Below are 6,894 nucleotides of genomic sequence, written 5' to 3' on the forward strand. Positions count from 1 at the left end.
CTCATGTTCTGAGCAAGGAACTTAAACCTTAGCTTTCTTACATGTCTGTCACGCCCTGGCCTTAGTATTCTTTGTTTTCTTTATTATTTTAGTTAGGTCAGGGTGTGACATGGGGAATGTTTGTGTTTTGTTGGTTTTGGGTGTTTTTATGGTAAAGGGGTTGTTGGGTATAGTATATGGGTTTGTGTTGAGTACATGTGTCTAGCGTTGTCTATGTATGTTTAGTTGTCTAGGAGAGTCTATGGTTACCTGAATGAGTTCCCAATTAGAGACAGCTGATTTCGGTTGTCTCTGATTGGGAGCCTTATTTAGGGTAGCCATAGGCTTTCATTGGTTGTGAGTAGTTGTCTATGTTAAACGTTTGTAGCCTGTGTGTGCACATCGTTATTTAGCTTCACGATCGTTTTCTTGTTTTGTTTAGTGTTTAAGTGTTTTTGTTTCGTTTGCCTTCTTCTTCAAATAAAAAGGAGATGGCTTATTTTCCTAAAGCTGCGTTTTGGTCCGTCAATCCTCCACACGATCGTGACAATGGCACACTTTTACTTTCTTCTCCAACACTTTGTTTTTGCACTATTTAAACCAAATTGAACATGCTTCATTATTTATTTGAAGCTAAATGGATTTTATTGATGTATTATATTAAGTTAAAATAAGTGTTCATTCAGTATTGTTGTAATTGTCATTATTACAAATACATTTTTTTTTTTAAATCGGCCGATTAATCGGTATCTGCCTTTTTCGGTCCTCCAATAATCGGTATCGGTATCGGCGTTGAAAAATCATAATCGGTCGACCTCTAGTTTGCATAAACTGTGTAGAGCCCTTAAGTAGTGAGTGAGATAACTGCCAAAAGGTTGAACATGCATATCATTAGGATCGTAAGAAAATCCATACAAAAATGATTAGGATGTAAGAAAAGCCATGCATGAAACAAAACAGAAAACGTTAAATTAGATCTGTAAACGTACAAACCCTATGTTACGACTATGAATTAACATTTAAACGTTCAATTTTTTTTTACTTTACATCTCCCTTTACTCGGTTACAGATCGTTTTTATACATACAAACTTTTGTCAGTAATGTGGCATCTGCAAAGCACATACTAGTATATCAAGCAACTCTAGCTCAGACGTTATGAGATGCTTTGCAGCTTCCGGTTTCATTCCCCAAATAAAAGTCTGGAGCTTTTTATAGAACTGCTATCAATACAAATATTATAGCAGTTTATTGAGTAGTAAAGGCTTGGGCCTCAAATGACTTGTGTGAGAATGATAAAGACACAGAAGAGCCTTGTCTAGATGAACCACCTGAGCTGCAAAATAGAAAGTCAATTTGATTTAGTCCTATTTCGCTCTCTAAATATGCCTTGCTTTAGCCTACGTTTAACCTCTCCCTTGTTCATATCGAAGTCCATATGTTCACGACCCGATTCATATAAATCTGTAACGATGTGCGCTGAGAGTCGGGAAGCAAGTTCATGGAGTGAGTGTTTTTATAAAATAAAATGGACCATAATACAAAACAAGAAACACTAACAGTACACAGACATGAAACAGAAACAATGACTCCTGGGGAAGGAACCAAAGGGAGTGACATATATACTGAAGGTAAACAAGGAGGTGATGGAGTCCAGGTGAGTGTCATAATGAGCTTATGCGCGTTACGTTGCCCCTGTCCTAAATGGCACCCAAATCCCTTTATAGGGCACTACTTTTGACCAGGGCCCATAGGGTAGTAGTGCACTATATATGGAATATGGTGCTATTTGGCATGTACACAGTACACAGTACCCCTGCCCTGTCAGAAGTCAGTTAGCCCCACACCTGGCTGTCCCAAATCTTTCAGATAGCTGCCCTAGATAGTGCACTATTACCCGATGGGTGCCATTTAGGACGGGGGCAAGGGGTTAGGTACTGACTCCCTTTAACAGACAGATGTAACCTAACCTTCAAAACAAAAAGATCAAGCCCAGGTATACTATAACACTACAGCCAGTTGTAAACAGGAAATACAACCGTGGAAGACATGAGAGTCTTAAGTATGGAGTGAGATACCTGCCAAAAGGTTGAACAAACGTATCGTTAAGATCGTAAGAAATTATCAAAATATGCTACACGGTGTGCATGCCATCAAGGCCTATACATGGCTAAGTTGTGTGCTACCTACACTGTATCTGCCTATGTGTAAATAAATGCAAAGTGGCACCATCATTATTTGTAATACAGTATTTCTCTGATTTATGATCAATATTTCTATTAGTTATTAACTACTGGTTAATACCGCAGTAGAAACCAAGTAAGTGTAGTCTACAACAATTCAACATGATTCACTGTGTAAATAGCTATATATTATCTATGACCAAATCAACGTGATTTACTGTGTAAATAGCTATCTATCTATGACCAAATTAACATGATTCACTGTGTAAATAGCTATATATCTATGACCAATTCAACATGATTCACTGTGTAAATAGCTATATATTTATGACCAATTCAACATGATTCACTGTGTAAATAGCTATATATCTATGACCAATTCAACATCATTCACTGTGTAAATAGCTATATATCTATGACCAATTCAACATGATTCACTGTGTAAATAGCTATATATCTATGACCAAATTAACACAAATCACTGTGTAAATAGCTATATATCTATGACCAATTCAACACGATTCACTGTGTAAATAGCTATATATTTATGACCAATTCAACACGATTCACTGTGTAAATAGCTATATATCTATGACCAATTCAACATGATTCACTGTGTAAATAGCTATATATCTATGACCAATTCAACACGATTCACTGTGTAAATAGCTATATATCTATGACCAATTCAACACGATTCACTGTGTAAATAGCTATATATTAACTATGACCAATTCAACATGATTCACTGTGTAAATAGCTATCTATCTATGACCAATTCAACATGATTCACTGTGTAAATAGCTATATATCTATGACCAATTCAACACGATTCACTGTGTAAATAGCTATATATCTATGACCAATTCAACGTGATTCACTGTGTAAATAGCTATCTATCTATGACCAATTCAACGTGATTCACTGTGTAAATAGCTATATATCTATGACCAATTCAACGTGATTCACTGTGTAAATAGCTATCTATCTATGACCAATTCAACGTGATTCACTGTGTAAATAGCTATATATCTAGCCTTGTGGTTAGAGCATTGGGCCAGTAACTGAAAAGTTGCTGGATAGAATCCCCGAGCTGACAAGGTAAAACTCTGTCGTTCTCTCCCTGAGCAAGGCAGTTAACCCACTGTTCCCAGGGAGCCGTGGATGTCAATTACGCCCCCCCCCCCCCCCCCCCCCACTCCACTCTTCTCTGATTCAGTTGGGTTAAATGTGGAAGACACATTTCAGCTGTACAACTGACTAGGTATCCCCTTTCCCAAATCAACATGGTTTACTGTGTAAATATCTATGACCAGATAAACTGTGTAAATATTTATCTATCTATGACCAAATCAACATGATTTACTGTGTAAACAGCTATTTACAGTGCATTCTGGATAAATTCAGATCCCTTTACTTTTTTCAGCATATTGTTTGGTTACAGCCTTATTGTAAAATGTATTAAATAGATTTGTATCCACCCCTCATTAATCTACACATAATACCCCATATTAAATATGACATTTACATAAGTATTCAGACCCTTTACTCAGTACGAAGCATTTTTGGCAGCGATTACAGACTTGAGTCTTCTTGGGTATGACGCTACAAGATCGTCACACCTGTATTTGGGGAGTTTCTCCCATTCTTCTCTGTAGATCCTCTCAAGCCCTGTCAGGTTGGATGGGGAGCGTCGATGCACAGCTATTTTCAGGTCTCTCCAGAGATGTTCGATCGGGTTCAAGTCCGGGCTCTGCCTTGGCCACTCAAGGACATTCAGAGACTTGTCCCGAAGCCACTCCTGCGTTGTCTTGGCTGTGTGCTTAGGGTCGTTGTCCTGTTGGAAGGTGAACCTTCGCCCCAGTCTGAGGTCCTGAGACCTCTAGAGCAGGTTTTCATCAAGGATCTCTCTGTACTTTGCTCCGTTCATCTTTCCTTTGATCCTGACTAGTCTCCCAGTCCCTGCAGCTGAAAAACATCCCCACACTATGATGCCGCCGCCGCCATGCTTCACCGTATGAATGGTTTCCTCCAGACGTGACGCTTGGCATTCAGGCCAAAGAGTTCAATCTTGGTTTCATCAGAACAGTGGTCTTGATAGTCCTTTAGGTGCCTTTTGGCAAACTCCAAGCGGGCTGACATTTGCCTTTTACTGAGGAATGGCTTCTGTCTGGCCACTCTGGAATGGTGGAGTGCTGCAGAGATGGTTGTCCTTCTGGAAGTTTATCCAAGCCCTTCTCCTCCAATTATTCAGTTTGGCCATGTGGCCAGCTCTAGGAAGAGTCTTGGTGGTTCTAAACTTCTTCCATTTAAGAATGACGGAGGCCACTGTGTTCTTGGGGACCTGGTTATACCCACGTGGGTGATTGAAAGACAAACTGTTTTGCCGGTAGTCGTGGTAATACAATGAAAGTTTAGATGCGATCACAATATAAATTAAACGATGAAAAAGCATGGAAGGAGGAGAGATGACTAGAAACAATTCGGTTGGCCGTTTTATGTGTGGATTTATTTTCGGAGTTGAGGTCCTTGTGCATTTCAGGTAAAATAACAACTCAATGTTTATATCCCAGTACAAATTAGCTAGCAACAGCAAGTTAGCTAAATAGGACAAATTAGCTAGCAAGTGCAAGCTAACTAGCTAAATTGCCATACATGTTTAATGTTTTTCGACCTGTCCCCAAATTAATGTCATTGGTTCAGAGTTTGTTTTGTTATTTTAACCTGCGTGTTGTGATCGCGTTTGGTGTGAGGCGGCAAAATAAATGAATGCACTATAGCGCACGATGGCGCACGCGCGCAACCGGTTTGGGTTCCGTGTAAGAGTAAACAGAGCCAACATCCTTGAGAGATTTACACGGTTATCAAAACGCAGGCCTTATTTGAACTATTTCTAAAATCCCCTTTGAAAAAATGCATGGTGGAAAACCGATTGGAACCATTTCCCTGTTTGACCGCGAGGTTTTATGACACATCCACTGGTGGGCTCTGTACAAATTGTCATTGATTCAAATGTTGTATCTTTTGAATTAGTTATCCACCTTGCAATGTTTTGAACTGCGGGCTATTATTTAAAAGCGTCCTCATTACCATGGTACATTGACGTCATCGTTCGTGCTGCTAGCAAAAATAGTAGTAGAATGTAGGTGGTTTTAATAAGTACTATGGTATGTAGCCAGAACAATCCAACTAGGGAGCATGGCGTGGTGGCTTTTGGGACGGAAAGGGAAAAGAACATAAGGTCGCGGTCAACTTGACATGACAGGCTACAAACAACTCCCTACTTCAGCCCCGCTACAATAACATTGTAACCTAGATCTATCGTAAAAGCTAACTTTTTTTTTATCAGTATAGGGTGTATAGGAAGCTCGATGAGCACAAATTGTTACGTTGTATATAGCCTGCTGACCGTGGAGCGCACCCAGAAAGAAGCATGCGGCCAGCACGCTATAAAAGGAAATGTATTCAGTAGTTGTTACCAGCTACACTACTACAACGGGTACTACACTACTACTAAACTTCCTAATTCATTTCCTTTTCTAAATTAACGATGCACATTTCCATTGTTATGTGCGCAAATGCAGCTTATTATTTACTAGTAATACATTTTTGCGGTTACAACCCAGTCGTAAAACTGATTAGAATGTTGCATCAGCTCAAACACGGATCCTACAAGAAGACCATGTGAATCGCCCTAACCTCTCCGGTGACTTTAGTAGTAACTTCATGTGCGGAAAAATGCACGGGAACTGCTGGCTACAAAATGAAAACTTACAACAACAACAAAAAAAGTAATTTCTCACAAATAAAAAAATAAATATAATATGGACTTTCATTTATAATGTAAAAGTTCTTACCTTGCAGTTGCCGTTGAAAGAAGACACGCCTATGGTCAAATCTTTACGATATAGACGAATTATTTTAGCTACACAAACTTCAACTGAAGGACGAGATCAGTCCACTTTCGCTGCAGCTTCTGATAAATGGCGAGGACAACTTCATCTTCGTTAGGAAGGAGCACTTCAACCGAGAATGCAAAGTTTTCTAACTCCGCCCTATAGTTGTCATTGGACTGGTACGTTCTTCTGAAACTGGCCTACCGTTCTGCCAACGCCCCAACACCGTATTATTCACGGGGTAGGAAGTGCCTGTTGGCCCGCGTATGTACAACTTTGAGGAGCAAATTAGGCCTATTGACATAGATGTGTCAGACACTTTTCCCGTGTCAAATGGCACCCTATTCCCAATACGAAGCCCTGCAAAGTAGTCGCCTGATAGTGATGGCCATTCCGTCTCTTTTCAGTCATCCGGCTCGTTCGGCTCAGTTCATCAAAAAGAGCAGACTCTTTTGGCTCCCAAAAGGCTCTTTAAAAAAAATATGTTAAGTATTTTTTTCAAGTTAAACAGTTTGCGATAATTTGACTATGATTGGTGTTAAAACAATTCTAATGAAATTATTAAATGAAGTCATACTCTACCGTAACCACAACGTATTTAAAAATGCATTGGATTGTTATGATAAAGAATGCTATTAAACATGTGCATTTATAGTATAACTTTTTAATGAATATAAACGAATTCAAAACGAATACAATCTGAACAGCATAATATAATATTGCACCGTATCAAAGAAAAATAAATAGATAAAAATAAATAACAATGTGCAAAACTGCAGCATCCCACTTAAAACATTAAACTGGTCCCTCTTTTCTCTCTCTTCTTCATTGCCATGTT

At 39.1% G+C, this 6,894-nt stretch overlaps 1 protein-coding gene across 1 annotated transcript in view; it reads right to left on the reverse strand.

Annotated features, from left to right (window-relative positions):
- Window positions 1–6,451, reverse strand: part of LOC129822491 (high affinity cationic amino acid transporter 1-like) — a 74,193-nt gene extending 67,742 nt beyond the window's left edge. Inside the window, exon 1 of the mRNA XM_055880811.1 lies at window positions 6,018–6,451. The gene's annotated coding sequence lies outside the window, so the exon portion shown is untranslated. The remainder of the gene's footprint in view (window positions 1–6,017) is intronic.
- Window positions 6,452–6,894: the final 443 nt, after the last annotated feature.

The sequence above is a fragment of the Salvelinus fontinalis genome, chromosome 24, assembly GCF_029448725.1.
Source record: "Salvelinus fontinalis isolate EN_2023a chromosome 24, ASM2944872v1, whole genome shotgun sequence".
NCBI classification, from domain to species: domain Eukaryota; kingdom Metazoa; phylum Chordata; class Actinopteri; order Salmoniformes; family Salmonidae; genus Salvelinus; species Salvelinus fontinalis.